General features: G+C 46.3%; 2 long non-coding RNA genes across 2 annotated transcripts in view; one reads left to right on the forward strand and one right to left on the reverse strand.

Moving 5' to 3' along the window:
• Window positions 1-12,876, forward strand: part of LOC107055055 — a 302,539-nt gene that overhangs the window by 6,916 nt on the left and 282,747 nt on the right. The window lies entirely within an intron of this gene.
• LOC112530274 lies at window positions 313-3,417 on the reverse strand. Its single transcript, XR_003071782.2, has 2 exons — window positions 3,290-3,417; window positions 313-1,637 (listed from the first exon to the last, which is right to left on the reverse strand). It is a non-coding gene; the product is annotated as an uncharacterized LOC112530274 (long non-coding RNA).

A 12,876-nucleotide genomic window follows, 5' to 3' on the forward strand; every position in this document is an offset into this window, starting at 1 on the left:
GGCAATAAAGTAAAACAAGATCCGGTCTTTTCATAGCATTGCCACTCTCCTAAAACAGAGGGAGGGAGGAAAAGAAAGGCATTTCCAGCACAGCAGAGACCCCGTGCTCCTGTAAAAGTGTTTTTGGGCCTCCTAGGTAAACCCAGTGGAGAGAGGGAGAAGCAGAAAGGCGTAACTGAGCCGTGGTAGCAGGCACCCCTGTGATTTAGCACAGTGCCCTGAGGCCTCATTTATCTCTCACTGGTAACAGATTCAGACACTAACTCAGACTGCAGCTCACCTCATGTTATTCTGCAGCAAATCACCGGAAAAAAGAGTTGCCTGTTTTTATTTCCCCATTTTTTTTTTTTCCACCCAGGAGTTGAATTTTCAGTCAAAATGGAAAAATATTGGGTCGTTTATAACATGGAAAGGACACCCTGAAGATAAGGTTTCAGTGTTCCTTGCACTCTTGTGTTGCCACCATCAAAAGGTGATGTTTGCCTGAAAGTGCTTTTGTGCTTGCAGTGTAAATCAGCCATTTCAGCACTGAAACATGTCTGAATGCTCCTGGTTGCTCCATGCCCCCTTGCTGGTCCCGGTGACTTTCCAGCTAAATGTGATATCCTTCTTCACTTTCTGTCCTAGAAAGGTGTTTGTGTGCTCTGTAGAACCCCTGAGACGGCCTCACGTCCATGTTGGGAGAACTGAATCCCAGGGCTAATGGCAGGAGCAGGGTATGAGGATGTCAAAGAAGCACTGCAGACAAGGTGTATAAGGGGTAGTGGGGGATTCTAGGCATGAAAAGCATTCAAGTAATGCAACCGGGTGGTTATTATTTAATATCTTATAAACTGAAAACATCAGTCAACTTTTCCAGCGTGCAAATGAAGGAAAAATACCTAAAGGTGGGTTTGAGAGAGGTGCTTCACAAAATAATTATATATATATATATGAAAAGGTTCCTCATATGCTTCCCAGATGTATCTATCCCCCATGTCTGTTCTCTCAGGCTGATTATGGAATACATGCATTTATCCCTCAGAGCAAAGGGAGAATTGATTTCTTTCCAGAGCGGTGTGGATATCTCTGTGCTCAAGGTAATTAAGCATTAGGAGTGAGATGCACACATGGAGGTCCACCCTGGTGTGTCAGCGTTGGAGGCTGAGGACGAAACTTTTGGACCAAAGTAGTGCAGATGTGAGGAGGTGCTGTGATGCTGGATGGCCTGGGGCTTTCGTTCCTGGGCTCCAGTCCTGCAGGTATGTGTGGGAGCCTCGTGCAGCTGGAGGGGCTCTTTGCTGCTAACAGACGGGGGCTGCACACATCTGAGTGCTTTCAGATCCAGACCTGAGTGCAGCTCGTGTTGTGTGTTCGGTGTGATGGCTCAGCAGGGCTCAGCCTGACAAAACAAAGGGACGTAAAGAACCGCGTGCTTGACTGTATTGGACAGATAGAACTTAATTCATATTAAAGTAATGATGCATGCTTAAAGTGCAACAGTTAAACTGTGCCAAACCCCTTTGTGGTCAATCTTGTTCACCATGAAAGTGATTTCTTTTCATTTCAACTTGATTCGTGGCTTGGCCGAAGTTTGCTTTCGATTTTATCGTTGGTTTCTTGCAGTAGTTTGCCTTCATGTCTGAGCTGATTTCAGCCTTCAAGAAAGAAAGAAGTGTGTGGTTTGTTGCAGGGAACGTCTTTGAGGATATTAACCCCAAAGGTGTCAGTAGCTGAATTTGAGTAATATCGGACTACTTCTAAAGGTACGCTTGCTTCAGAAAGTTCAGCTTTGCAAATGCTGAAGATTATTTGGTACCCTGGAGGGAGTGATGGATATTGAATTCTAGTCAGTGTTATAACTGGAAATCTAATCTCTGCAAAATCGAGCTCATGGCTTAGCACTGAATTATTCCATACACAGAGGGAAAGCAGCCTGGCTGGGAGAGATCCATGGTTATGATGAAATTCAGTTAGGCGTGGGTCTGAACCTGCCCACATCCGGCTGTGACCCCAAAACGTGAGCACACACAGGGAGCTGAGTCCTGAGCCTTTGGAAGGGGAGGCTGAAAGGAAGAAATGGAGTGCATTACATGGCTTTCTGTGCACAGAAGCTGTGCTCCACGCAGCATGGAGGGACTGGGCTTCAAAAAGTGAATACATTGCAGCCCCATCCTGTATGCATGTACCTCCAGCTGCAGTTTTCCTGCAGTGGTGTGGACCCATTGCAGCTGAGCTAACAGGCTGCAGTGCAGACTGAAGGCACAGAGGATGTGATGATGGGTTTTCCTAGGCTACAATTAAATTATAGAGATGTGTGTTAGGTCTGTAATGGATATCTAAAGTTTTGCTATTAGCTCTGTATTTAGAAATGGAGGCATCTGACAGACCTGTGATGGGTGGAAGTATAATTATTTTATATAGATTGGGACCCAGGAAAAACAGAAGTCTGTTGGGTTTCATTTCCACTTGTGTTGCTGGCTTGCTCTGTGAGCTGGAGGGGCAAGTAATTTAAGAGCTGTGTGTCTCAGTTTCTTCACCTGTCAGCTGGGGGAATTACTTCACAGGGGATTGGAAGTATCATTATAATGATACTTGCAATGTGCTTTCATATGCTAGGTAGAAGAGTGGGAGCGTTAACATGTACAAGAGAAAAAGAAAAAGTAGGTTAGCTTGTCTGAGCTTGTCATGCTTCTACTGTGTCAGCAAACTCAGGGAGACAAGAGAAAGGAGAGAAAGAGAGATCAAAAGAATACATTAAATTAAAAAGTAAACAGAGAAAGTTAAACTTAAAGTGGCAAGCGTGGAGAGCCGTCGGGCCTGCTCTGTGCTTAGCTGCATTAACCTTGCTTTGCCATCGTGTGCCATGGAAGATCTTGGCCATGGCCAACGTGCCCCCAGAGATCACGAGGCAATCCCTGTGCCTGCCGTGCGGCCGTGAGATCCGTCAGCTCCGCTGAGCTGGCCAAGCTGAGGCTGCTGCATGCGAGCAAAGGCTTTGTGAGGAAAGCAGGGGAAGTTCTCTGCTGATGGGGAAGCAGGGATCCCTCTGCCTGAGCTCTGCTGGGAGCTCTCAGCACGTTGGGATGCGATGAGCTGCTGGCCCGTGGTGCGGCGGTGACACCAAACCCTCATCCCACTGCACCTCTGGTTGTGGTGACGTGTATAAAAGCAGAGCTGTGTACCCTCCTATCTCCCAGCAATCCATAGTTAAGGGTTCATTAAACAAGAGGCTGCTTCAGGTGCCACATGCTAATTTTGACCTCCATGTGCTCTGACTGATACTGTAGACACAGAAGAGTTAATTTACCTTTCTGTCCTTGCAGAGATACTTCTGTGAAAGCTCCTACAGTTACACAAAGCAGCAGCGTTTGGAAACAGCTTTCAGCCTCCATTGGTTTTGTCCGTCGTTGCTGCAGTGGGAGAGCAGAGAGAGTCTCTGGGTGGGATGGCTGTTTCCTCTGAGCTTTGTCAACACATTCACACTAGGTTAGGCTTCTGCACAAATGTTTTCCTTTGCTTCAAAGTCCATGTGTGAAGAAGACAGCTCGGTAATGTGGTGCTGCTGCGCATCGCGTTGCAGTCGAGGCGCTGCCTTTTGTCGCAGGACGGATGGGGCAGATTGATTTGCTGCCTCCACATTTATGTTCCTGCCGTGTGGATTACTTTCCGGATGCGGTGAATGCGTTGCAGTCCTGCAGGGTCGCTGCTGTTTGGCATCTTAGAGTGAAAGGGCCGCTGAAGTGGTCTTAAAGCTGTTTGGACAGGAGGAGGAGAGGCCATCACTCCCTCCTCCCCTCTCCTTACCCTGTTTGTTTTGCAGGCACCCTCTCGGGGTAGGTGAGATGACCAGACGTAGTTTGGAACTAGCTGTACTCAGCTTGCTTCGGTCTGCTCTGTCCACTTGTGAAATGAGCACAAGGAGTCTTCGTGTGAAGATCCACAATGCAGCAAATCTTTCCAAATCAAGTAGGCAGAGAGGAACAAAGAGCGAGGGAGAAGTCTTGACAGTCAATATACGAAGGGTTACTTATATTTTTACAGAATTGTAGGTCAAGCACCAGGCTGCTGAAAGTAATCATACCAGCTGTAATCTTCTTTAACGATATCCAGTCAGAAAAGATGAAAAATTGTTTTGCTTCCTTTGAAGAATGGGAATATCTTTTTCCTCATCCTCTTTGACCTGTTTTACTGTAACAGATTCTGGATCCACTCAGCTAAATCACCATAAGCAGAGTTTGATGGAAACAAATTGCACCGTAAAGCTTATCCTAAAAGTCTGTCTTTTGCACCTTCAGCAGCTGGCATGGCTTTGAAGAAAAACTGCTCAATTTGCATCCTAAACCTCCTCAGTCTGCCTTATCTGTGGCTAAACTGGACTGCTTGGAACCATAGCCTGCAAGGTATAATCTTATTTTTACACATGGTCCAACTGTTTTACTGTGTGTCATCTGAAATGCACCCTTCCTTTCTGAAACCCACAAGTAGCCACGAGCTTCCGCTGACGTGCCAGGGAGCAGTAAATTTTCAAACAAACTGATGAGTGAATAAAGGTGTGGTAGGGATGTGGTAGCAGAAACCTCCTGCAAGGCAAAGGGCCCATGGCATTTATCAGAGACCTTCTCAACACAAGTGCCTATTCCCCATCTACTTAAACTGAAGAAAACCTATGCGGAGATGATAGCACAACTTGCAGTGGGGAAAGCCAGCCGTGTTACATGTGGAGGGCAGGACGTGAAGCACGCACTTCTCAAAGATGGCAGGAACAGAGCTCTGGAAAGTGCTGTTTGCTTTGTGATGTGCAAAATCTTGCAGTGAGGCTGGGCAGCAGAAACATCAAGCTGCCTTGCAGCAGTCTCTGTGTCACTGACAAAGAAATGGGGTATGGAAGGATAGACAGCTTTTAGTGTTTTAATGCAGATGGAACCACTTGTGGGCATAGCAGCAAGAACAGCTTGGACACATTTGAGTAGCTCTGTGTGGTGTTCTTGAGGATCTGAATAAGGCTAGCACAGATACAGTGAAGTAATGGGATCTCCTGCAAAAGGAGGTTATTTCAACCAAGATAACTCACTTTGGAAGACGTGGACATGAAGTTGGAGTCTTCCAAGTGCCTGAGGACTTTGCATACTACTTTAGATTAGAGCCACAAGACCTGATCATTGGTGTCTGTGATGACAACCAACAAAATAGGAATGTTGTGCAGCAGTTTTTGTTCATCTCCTTTACTTTTGTCCTAGCCATTGTAAATAACAATTTTAGAAGGGGAACTTGAGGAGGTCATCCTGAGAAAAAGGCTGTAGGGAGATAAAGGTGACATATCACTTGATAGAAAACAGATGATTAATGGTGAGGATTGTAACTCCTACTTTGGAATGTTAGTGTTTAATGCAAATGTGAGCTATATCAGGGAAGATAATGATTTGATTTTTAATTCAGAACTGCATATGGCAACTCAGTAATATCTACTGTATAAAAGTAACATGGAATTATTGAGACACCCTCTCAGCCTCTTTCTGCTATGAATGTGTTTATTGTGGTGTGGTTATCTGGTTGACTGTTAGCGATGCTGTAAAATAGAAGCTGTCTCTGGTGTTTTCAGATTTGTGCTTGTTTTCACGCTACCCTGATTGTGCTGTGTCTCTGCTTACCCTTCATGCCATCTTGTGAGGGTGTCCGACCATCACCAGCTGAGCAGACCGGTGCTTGTTCCCCTTCAAGGCTTTTTTCTCATCGTTGCTTTTGTGCAAACCAAATAGCAGCCACTCTTCATTCAGTGGTGGTACCTTGGCTGGAAGGAAGGCTGGGCACCAGCCAGTTCATTGAAGTCTCTGGAATGATAGTTTGTCCTCTAGTGAACAGGCTGCCTTTAAACCTTTCCATTCAATTGTGGTGGCACACCTGAAGTTGACAGGTACTCATAAGACATAGGAAAAATCATTTGTTGGCTGTTAGTTCCATTGTTTTGTCCAGAGAACCTTCTAGTCACTTCTCTCCACTGTTTGAAGGAAAAGAAATGGCCAACAACAGGCATAGAAGTCCTTGGTTTTCTCCTGGTTGCCTCAGAAGCCAGAATCCATCCTAGGTGAGCAGTTTCCTTTGGTTCTACTCATGAGTGACTGGATTTGATGCAAGCTGAGAGTGTATGAGATGGAGGTGACATACCATTAGAAATGTGACATTGAAATGAGGTCCTTCAGCATTATAAACACAAAGCTGAGTAAGAGATCTGTTACCAGAAGTGGCCGCTGGAACAGAGTCCCGAGTCTGTGTGGAGCAGCTCTTCCAAGGGGGAGGTTGGTGGCACCCAACGAGACGTGGAAGTGAAGGTGGAGGAGAGGCCTGGGGGCTGAGATGCTGTAGGGTGAAAGCTGAGGCTGTCAGGAGGAGCTGAGGAGCTCCCAGAACAGCACTGCACCCGGACCTGCAGGTGAGGCCAGGAAGCCTGAACCTGGAGAGTAACTCAGGAGAAAGTCAGTGAAGCAAGGAGTGCTGTGGTCAGAGCACACCGTGAAACGCATGGGAACATTTCCCACTGTAGATAAGAGGAGAGCATGCCTGAGGTGGAGAGCTCTTAGCCCAGGGAAGTCATTAAGTGTCTGAATTCCTGGCAGCTGGCCTGAGGACATTGTTAAGAGAGGAATGAAGTCAAGCATGGACCCCCACTACATCTTGGCGGAATAATATTTAATATTTAAGCCTTTTAAAGTGGAGAGAACTGTGTAGGAGCACATCCTAAAGAAGGAGGAACACGGTCCGTATTGGTGAGCTGTGCAGTTCCCCTGCTTTCTGTTCAAGATGATTCTACTGACTTAGCTTAGGAGAACTGACCATTTCCAGTTGGTTCACGAGTCCTAATTAGTACTTCCATTTCCCAGTGAGATTTTACCTTCTGTTTAGTTTTGGTTGCAAGGACAGCATGGCAGCATGTGGTGGCCTAGCATGAAGCTGCTCAAGAGCAAAACAATACTTGGTTGGTTTGTTTTCTTCAGTAGCATTTCTGCTTGCTGGAGGGCGAAGCATTCCATGTGATTCTTGTTAGGAAAGTGAAGGACTGGAGAAGGAAAGGGGCATGTCTTAAGGCACTCAGCTAAGTGATGGTAGAGACAGAAATGGAGGCAAGGTCTCCTCCTGATGGAGGGAAATGGGTGAGGCCACGGCATTTTCTCCAGGGTACGGCATGGAAAGTCTACGTCAGAGATTGGTCACATTAGAAATGAGACAGTATTGAAAATGGAAGGTTGTTTTGTAAGGAAACAAAGCCCTGATCCAAAGATGACTGAAGTCACTGGAATTCTTTCCACTGATTTCCATGGGCGCAGATCTTTATTTAACAGGAAGATAACAGGCAAGATGAACTGTTTCCCATCTCTGACTGCAATAAATACAGCTTTTAGAGCATGGTCAGCTGTTACATTTCTATGCACAGGGTGGCTGATTGTCTTCTATTTGAAGAGGGAGGGAAGGAGAAGAAATGGAGGTGAGAGGAGATTACAGCAACAGGCAGCGCGGAAGGGAAAGAAAGAGGAAGCGGGGCATATTTTGCTCTCACCTGCTACAAATTATCCCGCAGCACAATGGCAGCAGAAGGCAGAGAGGAGGAGGAGGAGGAGGAGGAGTGCATGGCCGGGCGGTGCAGCCGGCGTGCTGCGAACAAAAGGCTTTTCTGTCTCGGAACGCGGCGTGCCGAGGTGGCAGCTCTGTGCTCGCACTGCTGCTTTGTGTTCCTCGGGGCTTTGGTTTCAGCAGACAGACACCTACCTGGGAAGGGCTGCCTTCCAGTCTGGGGGAGCTTTTGCTCCCTAAAGCCGGCCGGGCCGTGCGCTGCTATTGCTGGTCAGCGTTTTGCTTGCAGGGTAATGTTACAGTTGTAGCAGAACTCGTTCCACATTGGCGTTTGATCCTGGGAGAACGGGAAAAATCTGGTCAATGCGGTTTTCATTAGCCCCCCCCCAAAAAACCCAAAAAACTGTAGCATGCTGGAGTCATTAGTAGTTTGTTGATTGAGTTAACCGTGCAAGGCAGGCTGCAATTGATCATCTGCGTTCTCATTAAATACGCCGCTGTCTGGGAGGGTCTGTTATAAAACTGCTTGGAGGACACGAGGAATCCTGAATTCAGCCAAGAGCATCGGATTCGAAACGTCTTTTGGCTTAAAAGTCGAACTGTGTAATTAGCATCAGAGATGGGACCGAGGTGTAACCTGAAAGTAATCTTTTGGAAGTGTGGCTGCGCTGGGTCTGGTTTCAGCCCTGCATGGCTGAAACTTGAATCCAAAGCAAAACTTTTGTGGTGCTGCAGAGGTGAGGGGAGCAATGAGGGGCTGTGGCTGCAGTGTTTCCATGCAGGGTTGTCCAGGAGGTGTAGGGGAAGGAAGGAAGCGTTGCTGCCCTTCATTTAAAGACAACGAGCCATTGCAAGCCCTAACCTAAAGTCAGATCCGCATCTTTGCGTTGCTCATAAGGCAGACAATGAGTTACAAAGCTACATACAGGGAGAGGTGATATAATTTCACTTTCAAGAAACGGGTGAGCGGGAGTTGCTGAAAAGTGTTACCTTGAAAATATATCATGATCACTTTAAGCCTTGTCTACGTCTTTCAGCTTTTGAAATGCTGAAGATCACATCTTGAGGGAATTTGTTGGAGCCTTTGAAGTATTTTTATGTTAGGCCCCTATGGCAGAAGATTGTACAGATCAAGAAAGTACCGAGTAGATTTATTCACAGAAAATGCATTTAAATTACCCAGCTATACGGGCACACATTCTTCAATTATAGCCCGGTGTCTGGTCTCTGAAATCCTCCCAAGAATTGAGGTCATAGAATTTGAAAATGAGCTTCTGTACGCCATACTTCTGGCCTTTCAGATGTAATGTAGTCTGTACTGTGTGCTAAATTGGACGGAATTCAGAGAAGAGCAACAAAAACGATTAAGGGAGCAGAGGAACTGACTTACATGGGAAGATTAAAGGCATTACAAATTTGTGGCTTGGTTAAGCAAAGACTACTGCGAGTCATTGGAAGTTTCTGGAGACAGGAATGCAGCTTCAGAATCCCCGGTCTTGTCTGAACCTGTTTTTGTTTGTGTGTTTGTTTTAAAGCAAAAAAAAAAAAACTTCTTTAGAGCAATATCCTCATCTGGTGCAACTTAGTACAGTTCCAGCGCAAACAATGGAGCTGAGGGGTCTGTGCCAAATTAGGCTGTCTGAAAATGTGGCCCATACGCTTTTCTTGAAGGAGGCAGAACCAGGAGTGGAAGCGGGAGGTCATGGAGGCAGCTGGTGGTTTGGATACTGCAAGTTAATTCCTGGTACGTTCAGAGGACAGAGTGGTTACGTGCAGAAAATACATTGACTCTTCCTCTTGCTGCCTTTGCTGATGCCTGATTTGGGGTACTTGTGCTGTGGTCTCAGAAAGGGGAGTGGTGGAAGCCCTGATGCTTGGGATGTGGTCCTTCTCTTAGGGATGGAGTGCGCTACAGCCTCTACTACTGATACTACTGATGCACTACAGCCAGCTTTTAACCATCAGGTTAATTTCTGGCTGCCTTCACACTCCTCATTCCATTTGGGTGAGGAATTACTCTGTCCCTGGGCTCGAGTGGATTGGCTGCACCTGGGATTCAGGAGCAGCCACCTCCATAAGTGATTACTCTTTGGAGATGAGTGAAGCTGCCAGAGAGCAGAGGGAGGAGATTGGAGTATGGAAGCTTCTGAATGTCAATTCGTGCAGATGTCATTTCCCATTGTGATCTTGACTGAGAGATGACAGAAACCAAACCACTAAAACATGATTAGGACTCATTTTCTGGCCTGCCAGTTGCACCAAAAAGGTCCAGCACTGAGAGGGCCTGCAGAGGCTGTGCTGCCCTCTTGCCTGCATCCTGATTCCGCTGGGTCAGGATTGGGCACGACGACCTGCCAGATATCTCAGCATCCCTGCCATATCCAGCTCAATGGATGGACAGAAGGAAAAGAAAGCACAGCCCAAATGAAATGAGTGTTTGGAAGATGAGGATTTGAGCGTGCGAATGAGACAGGCAAGAATACCAAATGTGGACCGAAGATGCCAGGGGAATTGTTTCCATAGAAACACAGCTAAGGAGGCTCACATGGCTCCCCAGCTCAGACTTACAAATTCATATGATTATCTTAATGGTCAACATAATGGATTGAAAAGAGATAGGTGATTAGTAAAATTTGATCTGAGTTTGTTGCAGATGTAGGAGCATTGTGCTGAAGTCTCTGATTACAGCTCAGAATGGCTCAGATGCGGAGTGCGTATCGCTCTGATTTGATGCAGTAAATCAGGATTAACTCCCGGGCAGTGAATGGTGCCCTAATGGTGTCAAACAAAGGGAATCAGACCTAGCTTCTTTTAATTAACTTGAAGAAGAAAAGTCTATGCTTGGTTTCTTGACGCATTGTTCCTCCACCTTTGTTATCCAGTCTTTTTGCATGGCTGCAAGCATAATCTTTTGCATGTAAATCAATACCATTCAGATGGCCTCAGGAAATATTGTTCTGAAATGTACTCAATGGAAGCACATGCCTTTCTGTGCCAGAATTTATGAGGGGCCCTGGGAGCCTGTTTTCCTCACTTTGTTCTTGGAGGTATTTCTCCTCAGAAAATCTGAGATGTGTAGGACTCATTTCAGACCTCTTAAAGAACCCAACACCCAAAGGGGGCCATTTGGCATTGCATTGGTGGGCTTCCGTGTGCGAGCTGGATGATTCTGCATTTAACTGAGTAAGCATTGGTAATGTTATCAAAGAGTGTTTAATGTTCACTTCCATGACATGAGGCTGTTCTAGGCTCGTATGGGTGGTGTTTCTAGGAAGATGGGATTGAAGCATATAGTCTCAGTCTGAACAGCCCTAAATAGAACCCCAAGGCCTCAGACTGTAGTGCAGATGTGTGGCTCGGGCTCCTCTCTGTGGTGCCCATGGTGGCCTGGCCATGTCCTGCGAGGCTGTGTTTTAAGCTGGTTTGGTCTGTCTGATTTTTAAAGCACCAAAACTTCACAAGCCACAAGGCTTCATCTCTAATGATAGTCGTTTGTGCTCTTGTTTGGAAGAGGATCTGTGTGGAGGAAGCGGACACGGGACAGTTTTGGACACCATTTCCAGTAACTGATGTTTGTGAGCAACTGCCCCAGTATACGAGAAAGAAACAGCTCTACAGCCAGCAAAATACGTGGTGTTATCCTTCGGGAAGCATGTGGGGGGGAAAGCAAAATAGAGGCTGAAATTATGGGGAAAATGGTTCCCAGCTTTGCTGAGCTTCCCAGAATTGTCAAAGAGTTGCTGAAGACCCTCAAAGCCTTCAGAGCAGCCCAGCTCCCAGGCGGGTGTACCCAGTGCTCCCGCAGCTACGAGAGGAAAACATCCGAGGTTTGGGAAGGGTCAGCCAGAAATGACATAACTGCAAATATGGAAGGAAATCAAAGAGCTGCAGGGTTCCGCCCAGCAGAGAGGAGGGCGCGAGAGGCGGCTGGGCCAGCCAGCGCTAACAGGAAGAGACGCCCAGCGAGGAGCATTTCTCCTTTCCAACCTTGTGTGTGGATTCAGTGCTAACCTTGACCCGTGCTTGGAGTCGCCTTGTTTTGAAATGCCCTCTCTTGAAGCAGTTTGCTGTCCCGCAGCTCCTCGCCTGCTTGCTGCTGTGGTGGGTTGAGTCTGTTTGATGTTGTCCGTGAGGACCTGCGCTGTACAGCAACATCATGGGACTGTAATTTCAATCCCTTCATTTCTCTGAGTTCCTTTTCTGCACTGTAATCTTCTAGGACTCTTCTGATGCATTGCTGAGAGCGGGGCAGCATTTACAAAAGCACCTAAATAACCTGGGATCCCAAGTCCTGTTTAAGAAGAAGTGCTTAAGGGCCAGAACTGGGGCCAGTTGACAAGGACAAGGATAGGCTGAAAATGAGACAAAAAGCAGACGACAAAGGAAAGACTTGGTGTGTAGTGTCCCTTGAAGTGAATGGGCATGTAGCATTTCAGTGTTGCTAAAAATTCAGTGAGGTTCTGTCCTGTAGAACCCTGAATGCATTTAGAGTGCTGCTGACTTGTGGACCTATGGGGAGCGCAGCGTGGACCGACTTCGTCAAGCTGTTAATTAGGGGAGACTTTGGGTTGCTCTGCAAAATGGAATTGATTGTCAGCTCACACCTCCCCGTCCCGCTTCCAAAGCTGTTTTGTTTGGCCGTGTTGAGTGATCTCTCTGAAATTATTTCTTGATTTTTATCTGAAATCCATTGATGGTGGTTATTTAAGCTCTTTCTGTGCTATCTGGTTGTTTTAATTTCAGAGAGCACATTGAGGAGTTTTAGTTTGTATTAGTTATCATATTGATGGATCAGCCAAGCAAGGAGCATTTGGAAATTCACATATTCCTTTTTGTTGACCTATGGTATTTGAAATATAAGCTCCTTGCATGCCTTCAGCAGTTTGAACATCTATAAACATTTCTCAGTATGTTTAGATTTTGTTTTGGAGCACTTTGAATATATACACGTGGATTTTTCCTTTAATCCATCCAAGAATATTAATTGCCCATTTGGTTTGTTGTTTGCCATTTATTTAAGGCTTTTCCTTCACAGTGGTGTTAGTGTAATTTGTGCTAAATCCAGTGCAGGAGTGAAAGCCGTAAGCTCTGCAGTGCTGGAAACTGAGAGCTATTGTGGTCTGTGTGTGACACAGGCGTGATTTATATCCTGGGTCACATTATACACCTCTGCATCTCACTTCACTCAACTGTAAAAGGCAAAAGTAGCACCTCCCCCTCCGGAATGCCTTAAGATGTCTGTAGTGCTGGTGCAATATGGTGGTGAAACTGTGCTGCTTGTGTTTTATTCATGGCAGAGCTCGGTGCATTTCAGAGGTGCATACGTCCAAA

This window comes from Gallus gallus, chromosome 24 (genome assembly GCF_016699485.2).
Source record: "Gallus gallus isolate bGalGal1 chromosome 24, bGalGal1.mat.broiler.GRCg7b, whole genome shotgun sequence".
NCBI classification, from domain to species: domain Eukaryota; kingdom Metazoa; phylum Chordata; class Aves; order Galliformes; family Phasianidae; genus Gallus; species Gallus gallus.